At 37.5% G+C, this 18,660-nt stretch overlaps 1 non-coding gene and 1 pseudogene across 1 annotated transcript; one reads left to right on the top strand and one right to left on the bottom strand.

Moving 5' to 3' along the window:
• Positions 1-6,205: 6,205 nt before the first annotated feature.
• Positions 6,206-8,275, top strand: LOC143679400 (protein arginine N-methyltransferase 5 pseudogene; annotated as a pseudogene).
• Positions 8,276-9,881: 1,606 nt separating this feature from the next.
• Positions 9,882-10,072, bottom strand: LOC143681979 (U2 spliceosomal RNA). The gene has a single exon (XR_013175011.1). It is a non-coding gene; the product is annotated as a U2 spliceosomal RNA (small nuclear RNA).
• Between the last annotated feature and the right edge of the window lie 8,588 nt (positions 10,073-18,660).

Below are 18,660 nucleotides of genomic sequence, written 5' to 3'. Positions count from 1 at the left end.
TTTTATGTTTATTTCAAATTTTAAAGATATTAAGATTATTTTTACTCTTCTTGTGACTTGCAGAAATTTCAAATCACTCTCAAAGTAATTGTGCTATAAATTAAGAGTATCCTTTTAATTTTTACAACAAAATAAGAAACTCCTAAATCCTTGCAGTAATATTTCATTTGGTAAATTTTTTGTCAAAGGGGTATTTTGTTCATTAAGTTCTGGTGTCCAGAGAGAAATTTTCAAATGCTAAATCAAAAGAGGAAAGTTCTTCATTTCCAGATCTGCTTTTAATTTAATATCCAAAACATTCTTCTTATATCCATAACTAAATTTTTTCAAAATCAGATATTAATATCCTCTTTGTTTATTGCGAGGTATGTTAAGTACATCTAATTCCAGTTAGGATATGGGGTTGTAAATCAATCTAACACCCACCCTCAGCACTCATTTCTGGTTTGGTTCCTTTGAAAGGAAACCAGGGCATATAATTCTTAAAGCCTTAAAAGTATGCTTAGAATAGGAGCATTAATTATGAAGGCAGTACTTACAGGCAATTACAAGATTTAGAAAAAGGATGAGAAAAACTTTTCAAAGCAAAATCTATTAGGATGTTAGTAATACTGGGCTGACATACCTAAATTAAAAATGGCCTGAAGTAGTTAAATTGACATTTCTGCATGCCCTTACCATGCATATGTGAAAGCCTCTTACAAACTCCACTATCTTAATACCTTCTACCACCCAGGCATAGTCTATCAGTGCAGGTATCATCAGTGATTTCAAAATTGATGAGAGAAGTTTTAAAACTGCAGTATGATGTCTCATTGACAACAGAAGCTCAGTTTAAATGCATGGAGCGAGTTGGCTAAGTTGTCTTAGGTTTATCTCAACTTAAAATTTACTCCTTGCCTTTCTACTGACCTCCTTTTCTCAACTGATGTGTTCCTGAAAAAAAAGCCAGCTTGAGATATTCTGCCTTAATGTCAAACAACAATATCAAAGTATTCAAAGGAAATATTTCCTCCGTCCTGCAAACTCCCTGCCTGAGATACAGCCAGCCCACACATACCACAGACATGGATACTGGGCAATTGCCTCTGAATTTCCAGAGCCCAGAGCTCTGTTTCAGTATTGGAAGTACAATTGTAAAAGGTGGAAATACTGTATATTTTGATTTTCTTCATAGCAGTTGTAATAAAATCAAAACAGGTTCAAACCATAATATATACTGAACTTATGTCTTCGTATTGTCACCACATTGAAATTCATCAAAATTCAAATAGCTATAAATGAAGCATGAATAGTAATAATAACTTGGAATGTTGAAACAAATGCTCAGGGTAATTTATATTCTGTAAACATAGCTATCAAAAAGAAAAACAGGGCGGGCCGCGGTGGCTCAGCGGGCAAGAGTGCTTGCCTGCCGTGCCGGAGGACCCCGGTTCGATTCCCGGCCCCAGCCCATGTAAAAAACAAACAAACAAACAAAATATAATAAAAACAAGAAAATGTTTTAAAATGTTTCCCTTTCTTCCTCCCTTCCTTCCTTCTCTGTCTTTCCTTCCTTTCCTCCCTCTCTCTTAAAAAAAAAAAAAAAAAAAGAAAAACAGTGATCTTGGCTGCCATAAGTAAATAATTCAGATAAAAATGTTCTCCAAATGAGCATGTGCTTAGGTACAGTATTATTAAAGGAAAGACCAAAATTCCAGTTGTCCTTGCTAAATTACATGTCTGCTAACTTCAGTTATTTTAGGGTTTTTAAAGTCAAACCATTTCTGAGCCATGAAAGAAACAGGCATTATTTCCCTTGTGCATAGAAATGAAATATGAGCTATTCATTCCATCTTCTTATTTAAATTCTCTTGAACATTAAGCAGATCTAACAATTCATGAAACAAATTTTGAGACTATTTTCAATATAGTTTAATGCAATCTTGGGATGATGATAATAATAATAGCTACCAGTTTTGAGTGCTGGGCTGGCCTTTATAGACATCATTTATAATTCTTACAACAAACCTACACGAGAGTGCTACTACTGAAGGTTTTAATCATTTGCCCAAGACCACTCAGAGTCAGTGAAGAATACACCAGTTCTGATAGATCTAAGGGTTGAGAAATTAGAAAACAAGAGACCAGTTAGAAGAACACAGCAGTAATTGAGGCAAAGGTTGATGCAGACTTGAACTAATGCAGTGATGGTGTAGTGGAGTGTTGAGTATAGGTGCAAATGATGTTTAAGAGAGGATGAAGAAAAACCAATAGCCAGAATTGTACTCAATAGAGGGAGACTGAAAGCTTTCCCCATAAGATTGGTAACAAGACAGAGATGCCTTCTGTCAACACTATTATTCAACGTTGTACTAGAAGTTCTAGCTAGAGCAATCTGGCAGGGCAAAGAAATAAAAGGCATCCAAATTGGAAAGGAAGAAGTAAAACTTGCATTATTTGCAAATGACATGATACTCTACTTGGAAAATCCAGAGAAATCTACAACAACTTTACTTGAGCTAATAAACAAATTCAGCAAGGTGGTGGAGTATAAAACTAATGTGCAAAAATCAGTAACATTTCTATACACAAGCAATGACCTAATGAGGAGTCAGTTAAGGAAAAAATCCATTCAAAATAGCAACTAAAAGAATCAAGTACCTAGGAATGAACTTAATTAGAGACATAAAGGACCTGTACACAGAAAACTACATAACATTGGTAAAAGAAATCACAGAATATCTAAATAGATGGAGAGGCATTTCCTGCTCATGGATAGGTAGGTTAAATATACTTAAGATGTCAGTTCTACCCAAATTGATCTACAGATTCAATGCAGAACCAATCAAAATTCCAACAACCTACTTTGAAGATCTGGGAAAGCTAGTTATCAAATTCATCTGGAAGGGAGAGAGACCCCGAATAGCTAAAAGCATCCTAAAAAAGATGAAGTGGGAGGATTAACACTTCCTGATTTTAAAACTTATTGTAAAGCCACAGTGTCAAAACAGCATGGTACTGGCATAAAGAAGTGTTGACTAATGGAATTGAATTGAGAGTGCAGACATAGACCACCAAATCTATGGTCAACTGATGTTTTTACAAGGCCCCCAAATCCACTCAACTAGGAAAGAATAGTCTTTCCAATAAACAGGCATGGGAGAACTGGATATCAATAGCCAAAAGAATGAAAGAGGACCTTCACCTCACACCTTATACAAAAATTAACTCAAAGTGGATCAAACACCTAAATATAAGAACTAGTACCATAAAGCTTCTAGAAGAAAATGTAGGGAAACATCTCCAAGACCTAGTAATAGGAGGGAGCTTCCGAAACTTTACACCCAAAGCACAGACAACAAAAGAAAAAAATAGATAAATGGGAACTCCTCAAAATCAAATGCTTCTGCACCTCAAAAGACTTTGTCAAAAAGGTGAAGAGGCAGCCAACATGATGGGAGAAAATAATTGGAAATCGCACACCAGACAAAAGGTTTGATATCCTGTATACATAAAGAAATTGTATAACTCAACAACAAAAGAACAACCCAATTATAAAATGAGCTAAAAATATAAATAGGCACTTTTCTGAGAAGCAAATATTGATGGCTCAAAAACACATGAAGAGATGCTCATTTTCATTAGCTATAAGGGAAATGCAGATCAAGACTACAATGAGACAGCACCTCATATCTGTATGAATGGCTTCTATTAAACAAACGAGAAACTACTAATGTTGGAGAGGATGTGGAGAAATTGGGACACTTATGCACTGTATAATGGTAGAGCTGCTATGGAAGACAGTTTGGAAGTTCCTTAGGAAACTAAATATCGAGTTGCCCTACGACCCAGCAATAACACTACTTGGTATATACCCAGAAGAGCTGAAAGCAGTGACACAAACAGACATTTGCACACCAATGTTCATAGCAGCATTATTCAAAATTGCCAAAAGATGGAAACAATCCAAGTGCCCATCGACAGACGAGTGGATTAGCAAAATGTATATATATATATGTATATATATATATATATATACACACAGACAAAGGTGTGATATATATATATATGGTGGAACATTATGCAGCAGTAAGACAAAATGACATCCTGAAGCATATGACAAGATGGGTGAGCCTTGAAGACATAATGCTAAGTGAAATTATCCAGACACAAAAAGATAGATATGGTATGACTCCACTTTTATGACAATGGTAAAGGTAAAATCAGAGGCTTGTAATACAGAATACAGGGAATATAGAAGCTAGAGATGGGTGAATGTTTAGCTAATGAGGTTGAACTCAAACATAAAGGAAGAGATAGAACTGAAGGTGGTTCTCTAGTAGGTCTATAAGTATTATTACCATATTGAATAAGATTGAAAGGGTTGTATAGACCTATGTGCCCCACTGATTAACACTAGAAATATAAATAAGTTCTTCAAGAATTATTTCAAAGGTGTGATTCATGTACAAAGAGTATTTAAGCCCAAGGTATGGGGGAAAACTGCTATTGCAGGCTATGGGCTATATTTAACAGAAAAACATCAACAGTACCACAGCAACAGCAGGGGTAAATAATGGGGGGAAGGACAAAAGTTAAGGGGAGGTTTTGATTTCCTATTTGGTGAGGGTGTGTTAATTGGTTATCTTTTTCTTGGGAACAATGAAATTATCTAAAATTGAGAGTGTTGATGGACTTTGGACTTTGGGCATTATACATGATGCCTAATGAATGCAGGTGACTGAAGGATGCACCGAGAAGTCAATTGGCAAACAGTGGTGTATACATATGATCGAATATTGTGCTACTACAAAAAGGAACGAAGTCATGAGGCATGCAATGATGTGAATGAACCTGTGGGACATTTAGTGAAACAAAATAAGCCAGAAACAAAATGACAATTATTGTATGGTCTCCTTTAGAAGATGCTAATAAGAAAACAGGGGCCTAGATTGTAAGCTCTCACAGCATTCACATTTAGTCTGGAGTGGCTTTTATTACTTCTGGATTTTGAGAGGCTGTTTTATATATCTATAACCTATTATTAGAGATAAGAATGAAGCCAATCAGGTTGGGATTAAGGTAATTCAGAACACAGGGCTCAGGAAAACATTGTCTGTATTTTAGAACCTTATGAGAACAAAGGAAGAATGGTTTATTTTGTCCAGACCTAAATTTTCTGTAGTACATAGTATAACTTAACCAGTCTGGATAGATCATTTAAGCAACCCAAACACAGGGAGCTCAACTAAGAATGAGGGCCTTTAATCCCTGTATAGCTTAATGTAATACCTGGATACATCCCAGAGTATATTAAGCAGATAATCAAAAAATATTGGTAAAGTCCCTTGAAAGATGGGAGAAAAATTATGGAACTATTAAACTTTACCAGGAAACCCCTGATACTAAGTCAAACATTAGGGACACTCAAATCAATAGGTTAAGCCCTTAATCTTGAAACTTACTCTTGTGAAGCTTATGTGTATAGCAGAGAAGCTTAGCCTACCTATAGGTATGTCTAAGAGTTATGTCCAGAGGACTCTTTTGTTGCTCAGATGTGGCCTCATTCTCTCTAAGCCCAACTCTGCAAGTGAAATCACTGCCCTCCCCACTATGTGGGACATGACAACCAGGGATGAAAGTCTCCCTGTTGGCATGGGAAATGACTCCCAGGGTAAGCCTGGCCCTGGCACTGTGAGATCAACAATGCCATCCAGAACAAAAGGGGGAAATGAGGTGTAACAAATAAGGTATCAGTGGCTAAGAGAGTTCAGATAGAGTAGAGAGGCTACTCTGGAGGTCACTCTTATGTAAGCTTCTGTTTGACATTGCTGCCTATTATAATTTGCTAAACCCCAACCAAAACCATTCCTGCCAATCCTAAAGAACACCTAGGGCAACATATAAAATTCTACAAAAGTTCCATGCACTAGGGTATCTTTCCAGAAACCTACAATCTCCAGATGGGTCCCTGGACCATATGAGTCCTAAAACCTAGAGGGCCCAGCCTCTCCAGACCATCAGTTAATTCCATCTCCCTACCCCATGTTATTGACAGCCCCTTCCAATATGAAAAAGTTAGAGTGGCCATAGCCCAAATACCCTTAAAGAGTGGGATAGAAAGATTAAAGGTGATGTTGGAGTTATACACAGAAGGTAGGGTTTAACAAATGAATATGACTGCTGAATAATTATATTGATATTTCTTTTAGTCTCCAGTATCTTAGAGCAGCTAGAAGTAAATACTGAAAGTTGTGGAATTGTAATCCATATGAAACTCTGAAAAAGTGGAGAAAATCTGCAGGAACTTGGAGGCAGCCATGTTACAGGAGCTGAATTTTGGGACATATCTGGGTCTTCCAGCTTTCCTGTTGCCCCTCAATCAGGAGGATATCACCACTAACCTCACCAGAGTTCTGACCAGCCACATCCACACTGGCCACCACTCCTCCATGTTCAGGATGCAGGGCCCCTTGGTGGCACTGAAGGACCTACAAGATGCTGTAATTGAGAATTTACCAATTGCACACACAGAGGAGTACAGTTGGGAAGAGAAGATATGGATGGGGTGGCACAAATTCTGGATTTGGTTTGACTATAGTAGGAGGATTGAGGTGGTTCTTGAAATTGGACTGACATGACTAATCATGTCATTGATCACTGGCTTGGGGAGCCCATCAAACCAGCCATTCTCCCCACCAGCATTTTCCTGTCTGATAAGAAGGGATTTCCTATTCTTTCTAAAATGCACCAGAGGCTGATCTTCCGACTCCTCAAGCTGGAGGCACATTTCATCATCACGGGCACCAACCACCACTTAGAGAAGGAGTTCTGCTCCTTCCTCCAGTACTTGGAATACCTGAGCCAGAACTGCCCTCCACCCAATGCTTATGCGCTCTTTGCCAAGGGCTATGAAACCTATCTACAGTCTCCGCTCCAGCTACTGATGGACAATCTAGAATCTCAGATATGTGAAATTTTTGAAAAAGAACCTATCAAATGCTCTCAGTACCAGCAGGCCATCTATAAATGTCTGCTGGACCAGGTGCCAGAAGAAGAGAAGGATACCAAGGTCTGGGTGCTGATGGTGCTGGGAGTAGGCAGGGGCCCCTTGGTGAGTGCCTCCCTGCAATAGTCAAGCAAGCTGAATGGCGGATACAGCTGTATGCTGTGGAGAAAAAGCCAAATGCTTTGGTGACACTACAGAACCAGTAGTCCGAAGAATGGGGAAGCCAGGTGACAGTAATCTCATCAGATGTGCGGGAAAGGGTGGCTCTAGAGAAAGCAGACATCACTGTCAGTGAACTTCTGGCTCCTTCGCTGACAATGAACTGTCACCTGAGTGCCTGGATGGAGCCCAGCATTTCCTAAAAGATGTGCATGAGCATCCCTGAGGAGTACACCTCCTTCCTGGCTCCCTTCTCCTCTTTCAAGCTGTACAATGTGGTCCGAGTTTGTTGGCAAAAGGACTGTGACCCTGAGGCCCAGTTTGAGAGATGCCCTATGTGGTGCAGCTGTACAACTTCCACCAGCTCTCTGCGCCGCAACCCTGTTTTACCTTCACCCATCCCAACAGAGATCCTATGGTTGATAGCAACCGCTACTGCATCCTGAAGTTTCCTGTGGAGGTGAACACAGTGCTGCATGGCTTTGCAAGCTACTTCACAACTGTGCTTTATCAGGATATCACTCTGAGTATCATGCAGAGACTCACTCTCCTGGGATATTCTCACAGTTTCCCATTCTCTTCCCCATTAAGAGCCCATCACAGTAAGTGAAGGCCAGACCATCTGTGTGTGTTTCTAGTGATGCAACAATTTCAAGAAGGTGTGGTATGAGGGGGCTGTGACAGCACCAATCTGTTCTGCTATTCACAACCCCACCGGCCTCTCATATACAGTTTGCCTCTAGCTCCTGCCTACAAGTGTCCAGTCTTGGAAGCAACTTCCAGTGCAGCACATCAGTGAACTGTGACTCCTCTTGCCCATGAGAGAGGAGCATCTCAGTTTGCTTGCTGCCTTACATCAAGGTGGGCATAGAATGAGAGTTAAATACAGGGCCTGAGCCACCAATCTGTGAAGACCTCAGGCCAGAGCATGAGGAATTAGTGCTGGTCCTGTAGGCACACCAAGCAGGTACTCAGCCTCAACAACTCCCTGGAATAATCCTGAGGGCATTTAACTTGAACCCATTTTCAGTCCTTTCTCTGCCTATTTCTACCCTCATTTTGATGGTTTTGTTTAAGAAGAAATACAAATGAAGTGAAGTTATGACATTTCCTGTTTCAAAAAAAATGGGCAAAATACATGGATTGTGGATGGTTCAGTGGTAAAATGCTCGCCGACCATGTGGGAGAGCAGGGTTCGATTCTCTGCCCATACCACCCCACCCCACCACCAAAAAAAGAAAGACATACACAGATACTTTTCAGAAGAGGAAATACAAGTGGCTTAAAACCATATAAAAAGATGGTCAACTTCACTCGCTAATAGGGAATTGCAAATGAGATACCATTTCACACCTACTAGAATGTTCATTATCAACAAAACAGAAAACTACCAGTGCTGGGGAAGATGTGGTGAGTTACACTCATTCATTGCTGATGGGAATGTAGAATGGTGCAGCTGTTCTGGAAGGCAGTTTGGCAGTTCCTCAGAAAGCTAAGTATAGAACTGCCACATGAACCAGCAATCTGGTTACTAGGGATATACTCAAAAGAACAGAAAGAAGGATCACAAACAGCCATTTGCACACCAGTGTTTACAGTGGCATTCTTCATGATTGCCGACAGATGGAAACAGCCTAAATGTCCATCAACTGATGAGTGGCTAAACAACTGCAATATATACATACAATGGAATTATTATGCAGCTGTTAAAAGGAATGAAGTTATAATTTATGCAACAACATGGATGAACCTTGAGGACATATGTTGTGCAAATAAGCAAGAAACAAAAGGACAAATACTGCATGGTCTCACTGATATGAACTACAATAAGCAAATTCTTAAAGTTAAATTTGAGAGCATAGGTTATCAAGAGATAGAGAGAAGGTAGAGATTGGGCAGTTGATACTTAAGGAGTAAGGAGGGTTTAATAAGGTTGATTGCAAAAGTTCAGAAATGGATAGCACACTACTTGTGTGATGGTAGCACAATACTGTATTTGTAAGTAACAATGCTGAGTGTGAGAATGGCTAAAAGAGGAAGGTTAGGATCATATATGTCACCAGAAGGAAAGCTGAATGATAAACACTGGGACTTTATATCTTAGTGAAACCTAGAGTGGACAAGGAAGGTGGTTAATTGTACAAATATAGGAAATTTATTACCTGAACTAAAACAAATGTATGTCACTATTATAAGGAGTTAATAATAGAGTGGTATATGGGAAAAATACAATTCATGCAAATTAGAGCCTATATTTAATAGTAACATGGTAATATTCTTACAGTAATTGTGACAAAGGCATAATACCAAAGCTAAATATCAATAGTAGGGGAATATAAGGGAGGGGTATAGAATTTTTTTTTCAAAAAATGGAAATGTTTTCATATTGACTGGTGGTTAGTGCATAACTGTTTGATTATAACAAGAACCACTGATTGTACACTTAGGATGGATTCTATGGTGTGTGAATAAAACTGCTTAAATACATTTTTGTTGTTTGTTTTTGTTTTTTGTTTTCTCTTTCTTTTTCTTTTCTTTGTTTTGAGTAAAGGATGTGACAGCAGCGAGAAGAGAGAAAGGACACTAAGAAGAAAAGAAAGAAAGGACGGTACACGCAGCTCAGTGAGGAAAGACACCAAGGGAGTCCTGGAGATCTTGCTCTGGTAGAGAAAAGGAGCAAGACCAAAGAGCAAACAAGAGCCGAATCTGTCAGTACACAGCGCAAATGAGAGAGGGGTGCACCGTTCCTGGAAGTACTGCAATACCAGGTCGATGTGTGGAGTGGATGGAGCAAGCTCCTATTCCATCTCCCTGCTCCAAAAATCCATTTAATATATTGTCCTCAGATAGAGGACGTATCAGATATTAAACTGATAAGAACAGACACTACACTTGATCTTAGCCAAAAGGCCGAGAAGTGATAACTTAAATACATTTTTTAAAACCCTTCCTTTTCTTTTTTTTTTTCCACTGTCACTTTTTCTATTGGTCACATGTAATACACAAAAGAGGTGTACAATAAAGATCACTTCTTCCTGCAGTTTACGATGCTTATTGATGAAATCATTACATGATATTGTCTCAAACATAGCATTCCAAATGCTGAATACCTTATATGATATTGTCCCAATGTGCAAAAATATTTTTTGTTTTCTGTGAAGAAGTTAGATTTTTGCCTTAAGCTTGTGAATGGTGGAGGAGGTGCCTATGCTGTAATGCCCAAGCTCAGGTGACTACTGGGAAGGAGCCTTGGTGGGTGTCTTTAACCCGAGGGCATGTACTTGCATTTGCAATTCTGGTTCCTGATTCAAGCTGTTGGAGCTAGCTGGTGCCTGCACTGGGTGAGGGATGACAGGTGCCTGGAATTGGACAGATGTCATTTGTCATCACCTGCTGCTGCATAAGCTTCTGCTGAACCACCTGAGCAGTGGCCGTGATGGTAGAGATCACTTGCACTTGTTAGCCTGCTGGGGTCACCTTAGTAGTCACTTTGTTGGGGGAAGGCAGCTGAGAGGCAGAGACTACCTGATGGTCACCAGCCACAGCAGTTTGATGTTTTTTATTTTCCATAAATTTATCATTACGATCAACTTTTTTTCTCTTTTTTTGAATGTGAAAAATGTCTAAAAAAGCAATAACCTGCCCATGCAAAAAAAAGCAATAAATTTCAAGGCACATCACAACAATCAGTTGTAGAACAAATTTCAGGGTTTGGTATGGGTTACAATTCCACAATTTTAGGTTTTTACTCCTAGCTGCTCTAAAATACCAGAGACTACAAGAAATATCACTATAATGATTCACCAGTCATACTCTTTTGTTAAACCCTACCTTCTCTGTATAACTCCACCATCACCTTTGATCTTTCTCCCATCTTCTAGGGGTATTTGGGCTCTGGCCATTCTAATTTTTTCATGTTGGAAGGGGCTGTCGATAATATGGGGTAGGGAGACGGAACTAGTTAATGTCTGGAAGGGCTGGCCTCTCTGCATTTCAGGATTTATCTGGTCTGGGGACCCATCTGGAGATTGTAGGTTTTTGAAAGTTACCCTAAGTGGATGGAAACTTTGTAGAATCTCATATATCACCCTAGATGTTCTTTAGGATTGGCTGGAATGCTTTTGGTTGGGGTTTGGCAAATTATAGTAGGTAGCAATGTCTAACTTGTGTTAAGAATGGCCTCAAGAGTAGCATCGATGGTTCCTCAGGAAGCTAAGTATAGAATTGCCATATGACCCGGCAATACCATCGCTAGGTATCTACTCAGAGGACATGAGGGTAAGGACACAAATGGACATTTGCACACCAATGTTTATAGGAGCAGTATTTACAATTGCCAAGAAATGGAAACAGCCAAAATGTCCATCAACAGACAAGTAACTAAACAAGCTGTGGTATATACATACAATGGAATATTATGCAGCTGTAAGAATAAAGTTATGAAGTATGTAACAACATGGATGGATCTTAAGGACATTATGCTGAGTGAGATTAGCCAGAAACAAAAGGACAAATACTGTATGGTCTCACTCATATATGAACTGACATTAGTGAATGAATTTGGAGAATTTCAGATGGTAACAGAGACCATCAGGAGATAGAAATAGGGTAGATATTGGGTAACTGGAGCTGAAGGGACAGATTGTGCAACAGGACTGATCGTAAAAATTCAGAAATGGATAGCACAAACTACCTAATTGTAATACAATAATGTTAGAACACTGAATGAAGCTGAATGTGAGAATGATACAGGGAGGAGGCCTGGGGGCACAAATGAAATCAGAAGGATAGATGATAAAGACTGAGATGGTATAATCTAGGAATGCCTACAGTGTATGATAGTGACTAAATGTACAAATTGAAAAATGTTTTTGCATGAGGAAGAACAAAGGAATGTCAATATTGCAGGGTATTGAAAATAGATGGTAATCAATATTTTAAAACTTTAACTTATGTGTGAGACTAAAGCAAAAAATATTTATTTGGTACAAAATTTATATTTTGACTAGTGCATTTCCTAATATAGCTTATGTGGGCAGCTTAATTGGACACCATAGTACATGGAACCTTGAGTAGGGCATGAGATTTTGTAGGTTTGTCCAGAGTGATACCCCAATAAATCCCAGAGTGATTTGAACAGTGAATAAAAAAGTATCTGCAAAGTCTCCTTGGGGGAATAGTGAGAAAGGGGGAAAATTCAACTTCCCCAAGTGGAGAATTCTTGATATTCTCACAAGCAGTGGGGACAACTACAGCAATAGGCTGAGCTCCCAATCTTGTTCATATGAAACTTAATCCCACAAAGAATAGGCTAAGCCTACTTAAAATTAGGCCTAAGAGTCACCCCCAAGAGAACCTCTTTTGTTGCTCAGATGTGGCCTCTCTCTCCAGCCAACACAACAAACTCAACGCCCTCCCCCTCTCTACATGGGACATGACTCCCAGGGGTGTGGACCTTCCTGGCAATAGGGGACAGAAATCCTAGAATGAGCTGGAACTCAGCATCAAGGGATGGAGAAAACCTTCCCAACCAAAAGGGGGAAGAGCACAATGAGACAAAATAAAGTGTCAATGGCTAAGAGATTCCAAACAGAGTCAAAAGGTTATCCTGGAGGCTATTCTTATGCATTAAATAGATATCACCTATTTAGTTAAGGTGTAATGTAGAGGCTGGAGGGAACTGTCTGAAAATGTAAAGCTGTGTTCCAGTAGCCATATTTCTTGAAAATGATTGTATAATGATACAGCTTTTGCAATGTGACTGTGTGATTGTGAAAACCCTATGTCTGATGCTCCTTTTATCTACTTTATCAACAGATGAGTAAAACATATGGATTAAAAATAAATAAATAAATAGTGGGAACAAATGTTAAAATAAATATACTAGATTGAAATGCTAGCAATCAATGAAGGGGGGTAAGGGGTATGGTATGTATGAATTTTTTTCAGTTTTCTTTTTGTTCCTTTTTATGAATTGATCCAAATGTTCTAAGAAATGATCAAGATGATGAATATACAATTATGTGATGAGACTGTTATTGAATATTTGGCATGATCATATGGTAAGAATGTTTGTTTTTGTATGTGGTTATGTTTAAGAAATAAATAAGAGTAGGCTTGACTCTATTTGACCTCTCTCAGCCACTGATATCTTATCTGTTACGCTTCTTCCCCTCTTTTGGTCAGGATGGCTTTGTTGATTCCATGGTGCCAGTGCCATTCTATCCCCTGGGAGTCATCTCCCACGCCACCAGGGAAACTTTTGGCCCTGAATGTCATGTCCCACATAGCGGGGAGGGCAATGATTTCACTTGCAGAGTTGGGCTGAGAGAGAGTAAGACCACATTTGAGCAACAAAAGAGGTCCTTAGAAGTAACTCTTAGGCATACCTATAAGTAGGCTAAGCTTCTTCACTACATGCATAAGCTTCACAAGAGTAATACTCAAAATCAAGGGTATGGCCTATTGATTTGAGTATCCCTAATGTTTGACACAGTATCAGGGGTTTCTCTGGTGGTAAGGTTTAATAATTTCATATTTTTCTTCCCATCCCTCAAGAGACTTTGCCAAAACTTTTTGATTATCTACTTAATATACTCTGGGATATATCAGGCATTACCAGTTTGATGTTGGACAACTTGGGGGGATTTTGCAACCTGTATCTTGATCTGCACTTGCTGTATCCCCACCAACTTCTCAGCCTTGGAAATGCAGACAAAAACCCTTCCTTTTCTAACTATATATTTTGTATGAGGCTGGATTTTTTTTTCATATATTTCAACCAAAACAGCATATGGCACCATAGTAAATGCAGAAACAGATGTGTGTCCAGCTGTCATTTAAGTCTGATAGTAAAGAGATTTGCAAAAATGTAAATCAATGCCACTCTTCTTACTTTCTTAGAAAATGGTTATTTTTCTTAAAAATGTTATTTATATTAACGTGATGGGCTTTTGTTATTTTTTAAAAAGTTAATAGTGTTCCAACTTGTTTTGTTTTCTAATACTTAAAGATCAGCAGATACAATTCCTGCAAAATCTCTCTGGGCATCTCAATTCTTAAGAGTGTAAGGGGGTCCTGAGGCTACTGGATCCCCCATTTAAAACCAAGTTAGTTGTTCAACAATCCCCCTATATCTTCATAGCTATGAACTACAGAAATTATGCTGGGAAGAATATGAGTAAATTAGCTTAAGCATTTTCTCTGTTATTAATTTTAGCTAAAGAAGTTACTTTCTGTAGGCATTCCATGGAAGTAAGAAAACAATATATGGCCACTAGCTCTGGAAACCTAAAAGCGTTCCCTGGAACACTTATAGCACCTGAAGCACATTGCTCTAGTCTTCTGAAAATGCAGAAGAGCAAGACAACAACTAAGACAGAATGGTGAATACTTGGCTTTAAACATTCTTTCTGCAAAACTTTATTTTGCTCAGAAGCCATATTTTCTGAAGTTCATAAAATAAAATTGATACTGTTGTGCTCTTCATCTTGAATACCCCATATGTACCCGATTATCAAGCCAAACCAGAATGTGGCCATAAGAGCAAATATTTTTTATTATATTGAAATGAAGAAATATCTAAGGTATTTGCATTTTGTTTATGAAAGAAATGAATTCCTCTTAAGAATGCATCTTTTAAATTATACCCAGATGGTGAAATATCACACTTGGTCTCAATAGTAAAAATAAAAACAACATGAACAGTGTAACATTCCCATAAACTGTACTCGTATCAAAAGTGCATGTGTCGGAGTGGTTCAGTGGTAAAATTCTTGGCTGCCATACAGGAAACCTGGGTTCGATTCTGGGCCCATGCACTCCCCCCTCCCCCCACATAAAAGAGTCGTGTGTCTATTGTGTAGGGGGGCAAAGACAGACTTTCCTTTAGGACCTGATTAGGTGAAAATTCTGTCACAATCCTACAGTCATATTCTACCACAAGTAGTTAAACGCTCAGTAAGTAATGCAGTTTTTAAGCAAACAGGTTTTACTGCATTTTTTGAGTAGTCTAATTTATAACCTTCGCATGTGCTTCAAATCTTTTATGTTTAGGATACAAACAAAGTCTCAAGCAATTTCTTTTCCTCTTGTCGTCACACATGTTCAGGATACAGAGATTTCATCCTCAGGCTTTTTACAGCATATGCTATTAAATATAACTTTCATTATTTTAATACCACCTATATTACAAGTTGATAAAGGGCATAGTTTTGAATTAAATAATCTACATGTCATTCATAACAACTGAAATTTGGGACTTATTCTTGACCATTAGGATTCTTATTTTAAATAATTCAATTTATGCTTATATCTACTTGGTAGATTATAAAAGTCTTCATTATATATTCCTAAATTTAATTATTTTAAATAATTCATTTTGCAAAATAGCTTTCAGTATAAGTTGTGTACATTTAATGCTGTTATTTTTTATTCTTGTATTTATTTATTTTTTCCTTACATTTAATGCCTTTAAACAAGTTCCCAACCAACCCCTCAACAGTAAGACAATCAGGAATTGCTAATAATATACAACCTTTGTTGTTTATATCATGACCCATATAATATCTGGATGTGGACTGTGGAGATGTTCTACTTGGGACCCTCACCAATCAAGTAGGTCAAAACAACGAAGGTTGAGAACCACTATTCTGAACAAAGAAATCAAGAGAAAGATTTAGAATAACTTTTATTCAAAAGCAAAAACAACTAATAACATACATGAAACTAAGGCAGAGTGGTTGGTCTGATCCACTGGCACCCAGAAAATAAATACCCTGAAAGAGGCTGAATCATCTATATCACAACTGTATATACACTTTAAAGAGGTCAGATTTGAAATCAGAAGAAGCAAAGGAAATGACAAAACTTATTCTCTGTTATTGAAAAAATAAGCATATTCACACTGTTTTTATTAGTAATTCTGTTGAGAGCACAAGAGAACTCATTTTAAAATCTTAAAAGAGAATCTCAAAAGATAAAAACATTAACTATTAAACTTTATGTATGTGTATACACATCCCTTTAGATTAACTCTAAAAAGCCTTACACTATGACTATACATTTTTCAAAGTGGTTTTACTTTTAACTTCAGTTGAAGATTTAAATGATTACACAGAGAATTCAAAATGGAGTTATATGCCCTTGCAAGGAATGTGTCTGTGTAATTATGATTGTGTGTGTATACACACATACACATACATATATAAGCTTTCCCTAAAAGACGCACATTTCTATAAATAGAAAAGTTTTTAAAAAGTGATGAAAATATGTCTCTTTGCAATTTCCTATAAATACCAACATAAGAATCTTAAACCTACAGATGCTTCTTTTGAAAAGTATGGTTGTAGACAATAATCTCTCTTAAACTGTATTATTTTCATTCAGTGAAATAAACAGGATGTATGTTATACAAAGTCCAATTATAAAGCTCACAGAATAAGCACTGTATACTAATATAGGGTGGAAAAATAAATTCAAATCTGATTTCTTTGTTTACACATTTTTTTATAAATAATGATGGTTTTAAGACATTAAAGACATTCACAACCGAAAACCGGTAACTTCTATTTTAGTCAAAAATTAACACATGGAAAATATGAGGAGTTAAATCCTATGGAGTTCATAAAAGCTCCTCTGTTTCAATAATTTAAAGCGAACTATTACACCTAGTGAAAGATATTAGTTAAATTTTAAAAGTCCACCAAGCAGATATGTAAAGTTTTAGTTCTCACTTTAGTTCCATGTCCCCCAGATGTATCATGGTATTAACAGAATACAGAAATGACCCACAACTTGGTCAGTCTTTAGTATCTCTCTACAAGTTTCCATACAAAGTTAAACATTAATCTGGTCTTCAAAGTTTTAAGAAAGTTACTAAGACAGTATTGTAGGATAGAGCTGAGAAAGGACTAATATTCTCGACACATAGCTAAGAAGAAAGAAGCAGGAATATTTTTAAGTTGTACGTTCCAAGGGAATTTCTCCCTGAGGTGTGTTCAAAAGAATGCTGTTAATTTTTTTTAATTAATAAAAAATTAAAAAAAAAGAATACTGTTAAATCTTGCACCATAAAAAAAAATTAGGGAATGTTATTCATAATATGTAGAACTTTTAAAGACTCTGAGAAGTTCTATAATTTCCCCCACCCAAAATATCTGTAATAAAAAAAGTTTAATTTTAACCCAACGCCCCAATGTTTTCAAAAGTCCATGAACAGTCCACAGTTAGTATTCCTGTAGTAAACTTTGAGAAACTTTGAGAAGTCCTTGGTAATTTGCCATTGACTTGGGATCTATTATGAAATAATATAGTAGGAGAAATCCACCAAGGCAACTGGCAGAAAGTTGCTGAGGAATACTTATAATTTAAAGATAATATATTAGGTTCAATACAAAATGCAAGCAATGTAACAAAACAGTAGAACACTTTTATGGCATGCTAAAAGATTTCTCTACACACAGTTTATGGAATTACTTCATATTATTTTTGTCTCTTTACCTAGTCCCTTCTTACCATATAAAGGTGCTAAATTTAAATATCTTCCAAAATTACCGTCATCATTAAATCTCTTTTCTCTAATCCAGCCAATTTCAAATTTACTGTGCATATGAATCACCTGGGGATCTTGTTTAAAAAGTAGGTTCTGATTTAATAGGTCTGGGGTGGGGTTCAAAATTATTCATTCCTGGGCGGGCCGCGGTGGCTCAGCGGGCAAAGTGCTTGCCTGCCATGCCGGAGGACCTCGGTTCGATTCCCGGCCCCAGCCCATGTAAAAAACAAACAAACAAACAAAATACAATAAAACAAGAAAATGTTTAAAGATGTTTCCCTTTCTTCCTCCCATCCTTCCTTCCTTCTCTCTGTCTTTCCTTCCCTTCCTCCCTCTCTCTAAAAAAAAAAAAAAAAAAAAAAAAATTATTCATTCCTAACAAATTTGCAGGTAATACCGAGACAATCACACTTTAAATATCTAATCCATTCTGCAAGAAACTGCCATATTACTTTTTCTAAAATAACACTTCTTTCACCTTATTTCCTCAAGAATCTACACTAACTCAGTGAATTATATATAAACTTACTGACACCCAATTATGGGTGTAGAACTTCATTTTGGTCCAATGTGGTCTATCGCCTAACTGCTATACTCATCACTCATTCCCAACCCTGTTTTGTTTGTTTGAGGCAAAATGTACATATCATGAGGAAGATATTTTAAATGTACAATTCAATGAGTTTTGATAAATGTATACACCTGCATAACCATTACCTTTAAGACTCAGCCATCACCATCTGCTGAGGATTGAATCATGTCCCCCACAAAAGGCATGTTTAAATCTTCATCCACAATCCTATGGGTATGAACCCATACCAATCTGTAAATAGGACCTTTGAAGAAGCTATCATTAAGGTGTGGTCTCATTTGTGAACAGGAAGTTGGAAGATGTTATTTTGGTTGAAGCCAAACTGAATCAGGGTGGGCCTTAATCCCTATGACCGGAAGTTTATAA

Source organism: Tamandua tetradactyla, chromosome 4 (genome assembly GCF_023851605.1).
Source record: "Tamandua tetradactyla isolate mTamTet1 chromosome 4, mTamTet1.pri, whole genome shotgun sequence".
Lineage (NCBI taxonomy): Eukaryota > Metazoa > Chordata > Mammalia > Pilosa > Myrmecophagidae > Tamandua > Tamandua tetradactyla.
Note: the sequence above shows the minus strand (reverse complement) of the source record. Positions and strands in the feature narration are given on the sequence as shown.